Consider the following 14790-nt stretch of genomic DNA (forward strand, 5'->3'; position numbering starts at 1 on the left):
TTTGGATTTTGGGCATTTTGGCTTTTCGAATATTGACGCATTCGGGATTTTGACTTTTCCGAATATTGATGCATTCGGGATTTGGACCAATTCGAGCTTTTATTTTCGAAATTTGGCTTTTCGGGATTTTGAAAAGCCTTATCTGAAAATTTTAGAAAATAATTTCTACGGGTTTTGGTTTAAAAATTTTGTGAAGAATGTTTTCCCATGTTTTCCAAATTTCACACCGAAAGTTCAGGAAGTGTTTTCAATATACCATTGTCCCGTCTCTCTCCAACTTCTAAGCACACGTATCCTTATGGAAAAATATAATTTTTTGGTTATTTTTTTGGACACCCAAAAAATTTAAATACTATTTTCTCCCACAAGTTGGAAGGTAGAGTAATGTGTGGTATTTCTGGACAAAGTGCTTTTCGGGACATAATATGGGTATTTTTGGACACATCAAAAATCCTCTAAATATTTGTTTTCTTATTATTTTTAAGTTCTATATGAAATTTTAAGCTCTTTGCGTATCAGATAAACTTCTGAAATTTTATTTTATTTAAAGTGTGAAATACTCGTGAATTGTGAGTATTACATTCTACTTTTTACAAAACCTTAAGTGTGGTCAATTTTGCAGATGTCAACATAAACAGTGCTAAGTTTTTTTTTTTTTTGATTTAAGCCACTTCACAAGTGAAATTTAAATAAAATTTTTATGAAAGAGTGCAGTTTAAACCTTCTATTTAAAAGTAAATAGTCAGGCTCAGTGTCATTTATTTGCTTAATAGCGATTTTTGTCTGTCCCGAAATACACCATTCTTACTTCTTTACATTTTTTGCTATTTTGAATAAAAAATTATGCATTTTCAACATTTTTCGGTAAGAATCTTATTCTGGATAGAATAAGGAACATAAATATTTGTATCAATAAAGAAAAAAGTAATTTGAGAAGTCATTAGGCTGTTTGAAATTTGAAAGTGATAAAAAGTGTCCCGAAATACCATACGTTACCCTAAAGCTAACTTGGGAGTTTTCAATGGTTCATCTCTCCGAGTGTCTTTTCTATCCCAGAAAGACTATCAATTGATTTTTATTTAAATCAGGCCTTTTTATTAAATCGCGCATTAGTGAATCTATTTCATTTTCTTCATCTTTATCTATCCAACGAAAACTACCAACTCTATCAAATGATGAGTTCCCCCTTTAAGCAAATTCTACGATTTTTCTACTAACACTCATAGATGTGAGCTTATTTAAAGCTTTGAGACGTGAAACACAAAAGCTGAATGTGATTTGAATTTGAATTAAATTGATTGCTCAGTGAAATTTTGTACGGTGTTAATGCCTTTGGGGCACAAAAGAATATAGCGTCCAAAGTTCATAATTTCCCTCAAGCCTCTCTATAGAAAGCTTTTGTAATTGAGAAATTGGAAGCTTTTCTGTCGCGCTTCCAGAAAACTGAACGTGACTTTGCGTGTTCTTGAAAAATTTTCAATTGTACTATTGTCCTGGCGCGTGTTTCGGGGTAAACTTCAGTGCCACACCATGACTCTTAAGGCAATATTTAAGACAACTCCGGCGACACAGAGACTGAGGCCAAGGCGGTGGAAAAAGTGAAAGAATTCCTTGTGACTGACCTTGCTGATGCACAAACTGTGGGTGAGGCACTTGCGGTTGACGGGTTGGTTACGTTTTACCCACCACCAAAGTCATGCACACTAGTTATATTATGCTAATTAGGTGAGTTAGCTGAAAATAAATCCATGCTGCTATTTGTTCGTGTGCCTTTTGCAATGTGTTTTCTTTGCACGTTACAAAACTTCCAACAGCAACATGCAATTTTTATGCAACCTCTTTTGTTCTCTCTGTCGACCGACAACAACAAAGAATCATGGAAAGGACCATGATAAGGAGGAAAAGAAGTAGAGCGTAGTACGTAAAAAACCATCATCTGCGATGGTGCAGAATCCATCGGGAGAACAAAGTTCCACTCCCATTGGGAGTTGTGAGTTGTGACAGCTGTTATAGTTTCATCGTGGGTCAGATACTTTCCTCTTAAGATGGCAAAAACTCCATCAAAGCTCTGCAGGGATGCATCGATGAGCACAAGAAACTAACTAACTAAAAAGGAGCGGGGAAAAGATTGAACAAAGATGTTGGGTAAATTATTCACCAATTTACTTTTCTGTTTTCCCACATGAATTCATTTTAAAATACATCCCACACAGTACCATCATAAGCAAGTCCACTTAATTGCAAACTTCCTGCCTTTTACAATCTTGATGAGAATTTTATTTATGTCCTGTTTGGGGGGAAATTTTCCTCGTAAAAACCGAGAGCTTTTCCGTGATCGATGTTGATGAATTATATAATTTGCATGCAGTTGACACGCTGGGATATTTTTTTTTGTAATTTCCCGCGGTTTAATGAGATACAGATAACGTGTTATCACCGAATAAATTCATTAATCACTTCCTAAGATAGCTTTCCAATTTGTACAAATTCTCTGTGCATAGAGAAAGATAATATCTTATTGTTTTCGCTATAAATGAGAAAATAAATTAAAGAAAATATTATTAAAAAATTGAAGTTTTTAAAAGATTTTAAGCTAATGAATACATGTGATGCACGTGATGAAAGCTATTGATATTAGGCACTAACATGCAATAATTACTATATGATTGAATAGTGCGCATGATAAGGTGCTTGTTAATTTATCATTGTAAAGCTTTCTTTCAATCCTAATTCCGGTCAGTATTGAATAATATTTTACAATATATTCTTACATATCACAAAAACAAAATGGGTTAGAATCTAAATACTTAATTATGAAGAGGAATGAGGATACCTTCTAAAGAATAAATTAAATTCTAGCTCCAATAATATAATATTATTCTATATTATCCGCGGTGATGATCTTGAACAGATCTTGATGGAAGGAATCAAGAAGAAGATTCGAGCTTTCGCCAATCAAATACTAGAATAAAAAACTAATATATCTAATAGGGGAAGTGCTTATAATTTTGGACAGTCTGCATATAAGCATCGATATCCCAAGTTTGAAGTGCGATATTTTCAATACTAATTGACTTTTTTTGTTACTCTCTTTTCAGAAGGATTGTTTAGAAACTTGGCAAGCTATTTATCATCTCATTTTTACTAAAATTAGTTTTAATACGTTTAAAAATGAATTGATATGTAGAGGTGAATTTGACTCTTATTTTGGACAACTTGGTTATTAATTTTTACAACGTGTCTGTAAATTTGGACAGATAATCCGCCTCAACAGGATGCCCATTGTTCTTCATTTCATGAACCAATCTTACCATGTCCTCTTCCTGTTCATGTAAGGGAAACGTAGAATGTCACAAAAAGCTCGGAAACTTTTCCATATCATTCATTAAAGTGAGTTGACTTCGGTACTCCAAGTACGTGCGGATTCACTCATTCCCTGGCCTTTCCAGGAGCCTTTCAAGGCATTTCTCGCTACATCTCTTTCGTAGAGATGATGCTCCTTTGTTTCTCCAGGCATTTGTCCAACCTAGTCATCACAAAAGCTAAAACTTCACGAAATTTCGTGAGAAAAACACCTGTCCAAAATAAGAGCCATCACCTCACTGGTGAATGTCTTACAAAATTTCCCATTTTTCACACGAAAAATCTAATTCACAAGGCAAATCTCACTTCAGGTCAAATGTACAAATCACCACTAACGTGAATCAACACAATATTCAATGAATATTTAATAATATCACTCAAGAAAAGCGAGGAAACATTGTTAGTACTTCACCACAGCTAATAAGACATTAAGTAAACACGAAGTTCTGCCATATTTCTCGTAAGCAATTGCTCACACTGAATTTTCAACAAAGCAATTTCAACTCAAATCATATTCAAAATTTAACGTATTTAGTGTCAAAATCTTCCAAAAAGAACAAATATTTAGATAGAATTCATTATTCATCAAATATTGGAATAAAAATCCATCATTTTAATCAATTTATTTTTAGTGTCCAATTTTACCCTCAAAGTGTCCAAATTTAGAAACTGTCCAAAATTATGAGCACTTACCCTAAATCTATAATGAATTAAAGTTTCAAAAAATATTTTACTTTTTCTTTTTAATATTATGTAGAGTTCATTTTTAAAGCATTATTCTTTACAACAATCTAATCGCGGACACGCTTTAGTCCTGTCAGTAACACTTAGTATCTGCCTTCTACCTACGACGGTTTCTGTTAAGACGGCGGAGGCCAATACTTGAGTGTTAGTAGCGTTATGCCCTATACACACTTAAGACTTAAGCCGAAAGACGACTTAGTGGAAAATGATGGAAATGCACTTTAACCATTATTTTTAATCTAATTACGCTAAGGCGTCTCTCGGCTAATCCTCATGTCTGTCAAGACCCTTAGGTTAACTTAGCCAGAACTTATCTGAGGACCCACTCAACTTTATTATTTTGCGATGAAATGCTAGGCTTATTTTACCTAAATTTTCGAGTCTTATGGCCTCTACACACTAGAGAAATTTATGTCCATATTGAAGCAAATTTCCTATGCTTGTGTAGGAAAAACTCTTCAATATGGACATATATTACTCTAGTGTGTAGAGGCCATTATGTTTACGTAAACACTATATTGTGTTATGCATTATTGATTTTCGCAACTTACTGTGGTCAGCTATGACTTTTACGGTCATTCCTTGCTCTCGTATAGCCTCAAAAATCTAATAGAGTCTCTAACGAGAAAGTTCTACATTTCCTCCAGATTCTCATAGTTTTCTTTATCCAAACTTAGAAAATTAATTGTCAAGACACTAAATAATTACTAACATTGCACTAAAATTTTGTTATTTTAGAAATACTAGTAAATACTACAAATGAATTTTAGTTTATGACTATAAATGAAAGCGATTCCATTTTTTGTCCTAGCAGAACATCATTATTGACGCGTTCTGAGTAAAAATACAGACCTTTTGCAGTCAGTACTACACTTTTTCGATGTAAAGCAATTACTTTAACATTTCGGAATTAATTTTTTTAAACATACTAGAAAAAAGTTAACAAAAGCTTAAAAACTCGAGTTTTCAGGAGTGATTCTATTTTTTTGGCCGCCACTGTATTAGGTGTGATTCCTTTTAATCACACCTATTTATAAACTTTATGTTCCGAAAATTATATCAAGGCATGGGGCAGTTCAGGCACTTAAAGTTTTGCAAGACTTATATGTCAAATGTTTACGAACTATTTTTTTTAAGGTAACTAAATCCAGTTAGTTTCTCTTGCACTTTGAAAATATACGACACATTTCCCATCTATGAATGTACTATCACTAAATATTATATTTTCGAAATTCATGGAAGTATATGAAACTGAATTGAAAATTTTATGCTTTGTTGTCCTTACAAGTTCAAGCAATAAAAATTGTGAATACTATTCAAATTACTCTATATTTCCGTTTGAAAATGAATGAAACTTTAGCAATTTCAGAATTCACGACATTCATCCATTGTTCTTTTTTTTTGCAAATTAGTCCCTTCGATTTGATGAGGTGTCGTGTGGGGTTCGTCCCTCAACCAACTCCATTTGTCCAATGTTCAGTAATTAACTTAAAACATATATTTTTATATACCTGTCACTGAAGCTCGACATGCGGCCCACGAGCAGCAAAAAAGCATCTAAAATAGAACTTTTCTTTCCATGTACACATAACACTGTATTCTGTCAATTTATCCAACAACTCTCACTGAATTTGGGTAAATTCGAAAAAAAACTGCGATGGTGACACTGGACAGAAGCATAGTTCAGTATACAAAAGGCAAAAAAATTGCAAATTGCATCACAAACATATCAAATGTTAATAAAACATTTGGTGATGTACGCAAATTTAAGGGCTAGATTTTTTTCAAGTTAAATTTTCTAATTAAATTCGCCTTTAGAATTAACTACGGTTGAGTTACATAACTTGATATCATTTAACGTAGGAATTTTTATAACTGAATCTTGAAAAGAATATCAATTGAATATATAGATTAGGGAAGATAGGATAATGCGGAATCATATCTATTTTGGAATTTTGAGATTTTCTCACTGTTTTTAGATAGTGAAACAGGAAAAGAAAACGCTATTTTTGAAAATATTTTCGACTTTTATTGCGAAATATATGGATTTTTAAAAAATGTTATCTTCTTCAAAAGGTAAAGTTGTAAAACTCTAAAACATTATCAAAAATAGCGTATATATTGTAAATATGTGTTAAAGTTTTGCTTTTGACCAAAAAAAAATCTTTTAGAAAATTCAAACAAAATAAGTCTTTTTTTTCGAAAATGCCAAATCCGAAAATTTTGATATTTTCATTTTTGGGTAGTACTATCGTGGTAAATATTCCCTGAAAAGAAGAGTTTATATTTTTGAGTTTAACTTACCCAAAAAAAAAAAAATTGAAAAGTAAAAAAAAAACTTTTTTAGTAGTTAAACTCAAAAGTGGAAGCTCTTTTTTTAAAGGAATGTAATACTTAATGTTAAGATCACTAGTAAAAAATCGAGAGTTTTGAAATTGGCTATTTTGAGGATTTTTTTTAATTTTTCAAAAAAAAATTCAAAGGGCTGTTATAAAAAAAGTAGTACATATAATTCAAAATGGAACATATTGTTTTAAAGAGAATAAAATTACCTTTCAAATAAAAACAGAGCAAGAAAAAAATCCTAACATGTTCCCGAAATAGAGCGATTAAAATTTTTGTTAAAAATCGTAAATGAGAAATAAAGCGTGACACGCCGTCTTGGGCCATTATTGTGTGTCTTAAGGCTAGGAATTTTTCCGAAACAAAAGAAAAATATACGTGCATACTAATTTTTTATATATTTTAACATAATGTAAACTTCAAAAACATCTGTGTGAATTTTCCTCCTGTCCGTCTCTCCGTGGATTGTCCCATATACAGTATATATAATTCAATTTTCAAAATTAAATAGTATCTCTTTTGTGAAAATGAAATATAGATTTCAAAAATTGCTTTTTAATACATCAAATGTAGGTATCCAAATTGCGTGATAAAATAGCGTTTATTAAAATTTTCTGGACACATTTATTTATTTATTTATTGATCTTTAGTGAGAAATTTGCAATCGGGTCTTTGTTTGGTAAATGACTGATGAAATGCAAACAACATTAATTACAAATGAAATTTTCGTATCGTGAAATTGGGTGCAATGAAACACATCTCTCTTTGGACGATAATTTCTCAATATATATTGGCAGTATCGATTTATGGGTGCTGAGTATATGGTTATAGAGCCCTAAAGGGTGGATGGGTGGAAGTAATTCCAATGGAAGACAGATACACTGTGCAAAGAGAAACTTGTGCACCCAATAATTCCCTGTGCAAATTCTCTGAAGCTACACGTTTAATCGAAGATGAGATATGCTTCCACAGATTAACCATTCCATTAAAGTGATACCGTTTCATATGTAGTGTGTTATATTTTGTCGAGAATACTATTGTGGGCAACAATTGCGATATTATGTAAATTGCTAAAGCTAAACTTTCACACATCGATTAAGATGGCTCGATAAATTGCTTCCTATCTTGTCTTCCTGATTTAAAGTTTTTTTTTCGAACTTAGAAAATGTCAATCAAAGCTTCAATTTTGAATTTTAAATGTGCCTTATTTAAGTAAAAGTAGTTTGATATACTTGAAATAGTTTAGCAATTCCAGTTTGTTAAACTACTCTGTGAACTCGGTTATCGATTTCATATCTAAAAAAGATATATCAAGTGCAGTAAAACTAAAACTTATGTTGACATTTTGTCTTTTGGATCACGAGTCTAAAATTGGGTGTGGTTTTTTTTGGGATTTAGGTCCTTGACACACTTAGGACTTAAGCCGAGAAACGGGTTAGTGGAAAATCATAGAAATGGTGTTTAACCATTATTTCAAATATAATTACACTAAGCCGTCTCTCGGCTAATCCTCAAGTCTGTCAAAGCCCTTATACTTCTTCAAGTTGAAATATAGTAGGGATTTGCGTTAGGTCTATTAGAGTCTATCTTGTAAAATTACAGAAATTAGTAATATGAACTTAAAATTACAATTATTACTTGATAGGGGGTGCATTAAAATTTGGATAAGCATACCCCTGTTATCACATGGGAATTGTTCCCGCCGTGAGCAGCAACCCATCTTTTATCACATTCTTGTTCCTAGATTGACAAGCATGAGTAATCACCTGGGAGGAACAATCAATGAAAATTGATTTATATCTTCTTATTTCAAGTCAGCTTGAGAATTTCCTTGAGGTCAATTGAAGGTAACATTTCAGACAAATTTTTAAAAAGTGGTCCAATAAATAACCCCTCAAACTCTGTTTGGTCCTCCGAGAAAGATACGTTATTTTTTTATCATGTAGATTGAAGAGCACGTGAAAGTATATTAGAATGGTCAAGGATTTTAATTTGGTTAATTTCTCATTAGTAATGTTGAGCTTGGAAATTCCCTTAAGAGTAAGGGCAGAATCACATTGACAATAAAATGCTCGCCGTAGCCTCACCGCATTTCGTTAATTTACGCATTTTCATCACAATTATTACGCAAATTTTCCATTACCGCATTACCTTATCTCATACTCGGTGGCACTAGGTGAAAATAATATAAGAAAATTGAAGAAATAAAACGAAAATTCGATAAACGGTGACCAAAAAAAACTGTAAGAGAAATTAATCGTACAGTTGTTTTTGCTCACCGTTTATCGAATTTTCGTTTTATTTTTTCAATTTTCTTATATTATTTTCACCTAGTGCCACCGAAGATGAGATAAGGTAATACGGTAATCGAGAATTTGCGTAAGAATTGCAATGAAAATGCGTAAATTAACGAAATACGGTGAGCATTTTATTGTCTATGTGACTCTGCCCTAACTGTAATTTACTGAAAATCATTTGTGATCATTTGTGAATCGTGTTTCAATTTGTTCCTAAACGAAGCATGGCTGTATATTTGTTTGAAACAAATGCAAATACAAAGGAAGTGTGAGTAGTATAGTTGCTGATCCGACATATTGTTGGTCCTTCGAACCAGATATGAATCCATCTTTATACAATTTTCTTATTATGCTAAATTGATAAGAACGAAAAAGTGTATCAGTAAAAGAAAAGGGATTATTTTTTTGTTTATTTCTACTTATTTAAGACAAGCTTGAGAGAGTTTTTTGAGGTCAATTGAAAGTTATCTGGAATAATTTATGATTCAAGTTCTAGTAAAGAGGAGATGTTCTGTAGATCGAAAAAAGTTCTTTTTGCAGCGAGCACTAAAATAGTAATAAAAGTTGTACATATTTACAACACATTGACAATTTAATGTTAAAGTGGTCATAACTGGAAACGTCATCTTTATGTATAGCACTCTTTATGGGAGTTTCAGGAAAGGCATTTAGGAAAATGTGAGATTTTCCTCTTTACTTCTAAATTTAGTATCATATTTTTGTTTATTTCAGTAAGTACTATGTCACCTCTTGATGGGATAAAACAGTGAGCTTTTGCTCTGGTAAAAGGCTAAAAGCACACAAGTTTTTCCTCTCATGAGAATATGATGCACAAACAATGACACATGAGTGTCTAATTGAGAATCATGCACTTTCTGGCAATTTACCGGGATGTCACACGGGTGCTGTAAAAATATTAATCAAATATACAGAGAAATGAGGATTACCTTTCTGTGAGATCCAGCGTTGGTTCCACCTCCTTCCCTCTCACCGCGATGACTTCCTTTTGCCGCAGTTCCTATTCCCAAGAGCCGCAGATGACCTTTCGCAGACGAAATTTCACACGTGAGAGTTAACTTTCCTAAAATCTATCAATAGCACCGCAATTGTGCCGTAGTCATAAATTTTGAAGAAACTTCATTGTCATGGTTGAAATCATTAAGTACTAGATAGAATATCTGAAGGGTTTTAGAGCTAGAAATGCCTCAGAATTCACTGCATTCACTACGTGTCAGTGTCAAGTTGCCACCTTTCAATCCAGGAGACTTTCTCAATTTACTAGATAATTACTCGCAGTCAAAGTCAGAGGTGAAAGTTTATATGAAATTTTCCTCAGGGAAATTAATAAAAGTCCTCTGTGATGGATGCTGTTGAACTTGCAGTGTTGCTTAAGTAGTGGACCTGGAATGAGATTAAAAAGATAGATATTTTAGAGTAACTTTACCATCCGGTATAATTAATACAAGTTGTGCAATATTTTCTCCTAAAAATTCTTGTTTTAGTTTAGAAGTTTGGGAGTTTGGTTATTAGAGAAAATTTGTACAACATATTTTCTAAGTCAGACTATAAAACTAATAATAATGTTTTTCTTATAAGACAGGTTCGTGTACACGTTGCATTTAATGATTTTGCACATCAGGAGCATCTCATGGTTCACAAAGCATTTTTATTAATTAATGATAAATATTTATTTTTGTTCTTTTTTCCTGTTTGCGTGTTGTGTCTAATCATTTCGCTTTCACTCTTGGTTTTACTTCAAATCAAAATCTAATGGCTCCGACACACCTTTTTGATCAGGAAAATTTCATAAAGTCAAAATTCACATCCTTTTCTTTCTTAAAAACTGCATAAATGTCTATCTCACTCTTTCGTACTCTTCTTCTTCTTTTGAACATCACACTAAATTAAATTTATTTCAGTCCAATTTTGAGCCCGAAAGAGTAGGATAGACTTGAACAAATCTTTTAAGAAAGAGAGGGTCGCAAATGTTGAGTTTATGAAATTATACCGAGCTTAAAGGTGTGGCGAAGGCATAAATTTACATATTGAGGATCTAAATTCATATCCCTGGTAGTTAGATTCGTAAAAATCATGAGATCAAGATTTCCAACTCGTGCTCACTCGAACGCTTTGTAAATGTCTACTGTACTTTTTTCACCCAAATCTAAATTGATTCAATTTAGATTTGATAGATTTGATCAATCTACCTATCAATATTATGTTGTAGCAAAATCAGCTGAACAAAAGTTGTTACGAGATCGTTGAAAGATCACAATTTCTTGCTGGTTTGGGATATTAAATTCCCATACAAGAAGGGTAAAACGACTTTAATAAAACTGAATGAACATTTGATCTATTAAAATATGATACATTGTACGCTTTTTTAAATTTAAGCTATCTTGAACTTGGAATCTCTCCAAATACGAAATGTTCGCATATGGTGCTAGGGAATTTTTAAAGCACTCATATGCATATGAATATTTGCGGTCGAAAGTCAAAATCTCGAAAACCTAATTTCCGAAAGTCAAAATCCCGAAAACCAAATTCCCGAAAGCCAAAATCTCGAAAGCCAAAACCAAAAGTAGACAAAATCCCGAAGGCCAAAATCATCAAAAGTCAAAATCTCGAAAAGACTAAATTCCGAAAGCCATAAACCTGAAAACTAATAAAATTCCAAAAGCCAAAATACCGAAATATCAAAATCTTGACATAGATGAAATTATGCAAGTGTTGAATAATTTTCCAAAGCATAGAAAATTTCCGTTTGCGTCCAACAAGCCGGGCTGCAATCGTGGTATTATCTATGAGAGTTTTAAGAATTCGGAATACTGCACTGACTTCTCTGGATTTTAGTTTTCGTGATTTAGGTTTTCGGAATTTTGGCTTTCGGGATTTTTGATTTCCGGGATTTTTGCTTTCCGAGGTTTGGTTTTCGGGACATGGCGTTAGAGATTCGACCATTTCGGGATATTAGTTTTCGAGATTTTGGCGTTCGAGATTTTAGCCTTTTCAGGATTTTGACTTTTGGAATTTTGACCGGGACCCATTTTTATCAGTTTACAACGATTTTAAATCACATAAGTTGAAAATATTCAGTAAATAGTGAAATATTACACAATTTTCAATTACACATTTAATAAATCCGATTTAAGACTATATATTTAAATCTCAAAATTTAATTCATTTTTTTACTGTGTAAACTGTTACATTATACATTTCAGAGGTATCTATTTCTATTTTATCTCAAATAAAACAAAATATAAATAAATGAAAATGAAATAAATGGAGTTTGAGCCAAATGAAAAATATCCATTGAAATAATCCAATTAGGATGCACAGCAAGAGGACGAAAATCAATTATTTTGTGTAAAAATATTCAGCATCTAAAAGAGCTGGTGACACCTTTGGCGTTTTATCAAGTTCCCAAAGTACTTAACGACACAATGAACACAGGTTCCCCATTAAATTGTTACTCTTCTTGATGATATTGTTAAAATATAATCCCACCTCAAGTTGGGTTGTTTTTCATCTTTCGGTCCGCGCATGCAAAAAAAGCCAATTTTCTAATAAAGTCCATCAAGAGATGGGGCAATTGGGAGGAGTGTCAGGTGGAACTTCAAGAGTTACGTGTGCACGATTTTCCCAAATTTTCATTTACCGAAGACAAGAAGATGAATTTGCCTGGAATACGAGATGCTTTCCATGCGTAAGTGCTTTCTGTGCCAAATATAATTGGATTAAGGAGCTTTTTCAATGCGAGAACACTCTTCAATTCTACACAATAATCAATCAATATTGACTTAGTGTTCACCAGAACCACTCTCAAATTGGACAAAAATTTATTCATCTTTCGAGAGGAATTACATTTAAAAAAATATATTATACATACGTACATGTATATATGTATTATATTGCGTGTTTGAATATTTTTGGCTTTGGGGGTGTTTTTATTCTCAACCCATTTAAATTTCCCTTTTACGAACATACAGAAGCACCACTCTGTCCTACAATGAAATATAAACATGATACTGTTTCATCAATTTAATGCACAATTGAGTGAAGTGAACACATTGTACTCGCATATGGCAAACCAACCCCCAAAATCCTCATTGTGTTTTATTTTAAATATCCCTAAAGTTATGTTTCGTATTTGGTGCTGTCGCTGACATAGTAGAGAGGACATCATCGCAGTGTCAATGGCATTTACAGGGTGTCCTTATGATAAATGCAAATGTTGCAACACAGTTCAGAGAGGTGGACGATGGCTTTAATAAACACGAAGCATCCCTGGAGAGTTGAGGAAATAAATGCACTTTCGAATGGTTGGTATGAATCCTGTGAAAAAAAACCACGATGAGGTCAGTGTGACAGGGAAATTCCCACGAGACATGCCACCGCATTTCAATAAATCATGCAAAAGACGGATAAAATGTGTAAAGGTGAAATTCAGCTCTCGAACTTAAAGTTTTGTTCTTGATTTTAGTATGCAAGGGGTCAACAACTCTATTTCATCGATTACTGTATATTAGAATTCTTTTTTTTATCCATTTCGGTGCTGAGAAATATTTACCCGAATCGCAATCGAATTTGCAAGCATTTCGAATTGCAAACACTTCGAGTTCATCCTGTAAAAAAATATTAAGCTCATAAGCTTGTTTGGGTATATCACTGGAAATCATGTTATGTTGCTTGTCCTAGAGGCATATTGTCAGACCCAAAGGCTAAACAGTTGAAGATAGCAACTTGAAGTCTTCGGAGGACCCCTCCATAAGTCGACTCAATGATCATTAAGATGCCCTTATAGTACCCATCCCCTTCTGAAATACTTAGGATTTTCGAAAACGCATTTGACGATTTTTGATTATAGTTGAAAGATTGCCTAGTTAGACATTTGGTCCATATACAAAAATACCGTTAAATCTTTCACAATGCCGGTTTTTAAGCTTATAGATTAAAAGATTCTGAACAGTATGTTTCCCAACCAACTGTAACAAGTTTGGGTCCGTCGAAAAGGTTTTTTAAATCCATAGAAGATCTGAATCATTGTTAATCGGTTATGAATAAGTAATGGACTGAAAACGGACCGATAATCAATTTTTACCCGAATATCGCTCAATGTACACTCAATTTTTAGGTAATTTTTAATTTATTCTATACTGATTTAAATCGGTTAAGAACCGTATTACAGGTATTAGATATTAAAATAAATGGTCACCGACGAAAGGAAAAAAAAACATCAATTTAGATTTGGCCAAATGAAAATAGTCTATAAATACAATCATAATAAACAGTTGGAGTTCCTAGAGATGCTTTATCTACAAATGAACAGATACTGTTAAAACCACCGAGCACTGAAAGCTGAAGTTTTTCCGAAAGATAAGTCTTCCCGAAAGATAAGATAAGATTTCGAAATCCAAAGAAAAGGCAAGAGACTTTCTTACATTTTAATAATTCCGAAAGGTGGCTGAGATACATCCTGTTTGAATTTCGAAGTGCTCAACTATCAAAATTTGACGGTCTTCACATTGTGTGAGGAAAAAAAAAATAGAACAACGACGTTTACTGTTCTTGCCCCAGTATTTAATCACTCCATAATCACTGAGTAACTCTTTTGCCAGCTTTTTAGTGTGATATTTAATAAATTTTCCCCACATTGTTCGAAAATTTAATATGAAAATTCGAAATCGAATTTGATTTCTTCGAACATCAACGACTTTTTGTGCAAAAAGAGTTCCATTTACCTTTTATCCAAGACACTATTGGAGAATCAAAATCTACTACTGTTTGGGCTCAAAAGAGACTTTCTTGCTTCTTTATACTTTCACAAGGTGGCGGAGGTTATATCCTGTTCGTATTTCGAAATGCTCAAGTGTCAAAATATGACGATCTTCACATTGTTTGAGGTAAAAACAGAACACGACGTTTACTGTTCTTTCCCCAATATTTAATCTCTCCATAATCACTGAGTAACTCTTTTGCCAGCTTTTTAGTGTGATATTTGATAAATTTTCCCCACATTGTTCGTATTTTTTTATTTAGTATG

At 32.9% G+C, this 14790-nt stretch overlaps 1 protein-coding gene across 5 annotated transcripts in view; it reads right to left on the minus strand.

The window, feature by feature from the left end:
• The window catches only part of LOC129804003 (glutamate-gated chloride channel), a 186039-nt gene that overhangs the window by 81523 nt on the left and 89726 nt on the right, over positions 1 to 14790 (minus strand). For all 5 annotated transcript variants that reach the window (XM_055850945.1, XM_055850944.1, XM_055850946.1 and 2 more), the window contains exon 2: positions 9695 to 10148. The gene's annotated coding sequence lies outside the window, so the exon portion shown is untranslated. The remainder of the gene's footprint in view (positions 1 to 9694; positions 10149 to 14790) is intronic.

This window comes from Phlebotomus papatasi, chromosome 2 (genome assembly GCF_024763615.1).
Source record: "Phlebotomus papatasi isolate M1 chromosome 2, Ppap_2.1, whole genome shotgun sequence".
In the NCBI taxonomy this organism is placed as follows: domain Eukaryota; kingdom Metazoa; phylum Arthropoda; class Insecta; order Diptera; family Psychodidae; genus Phlebotomus; species Phlebotomus papatasi.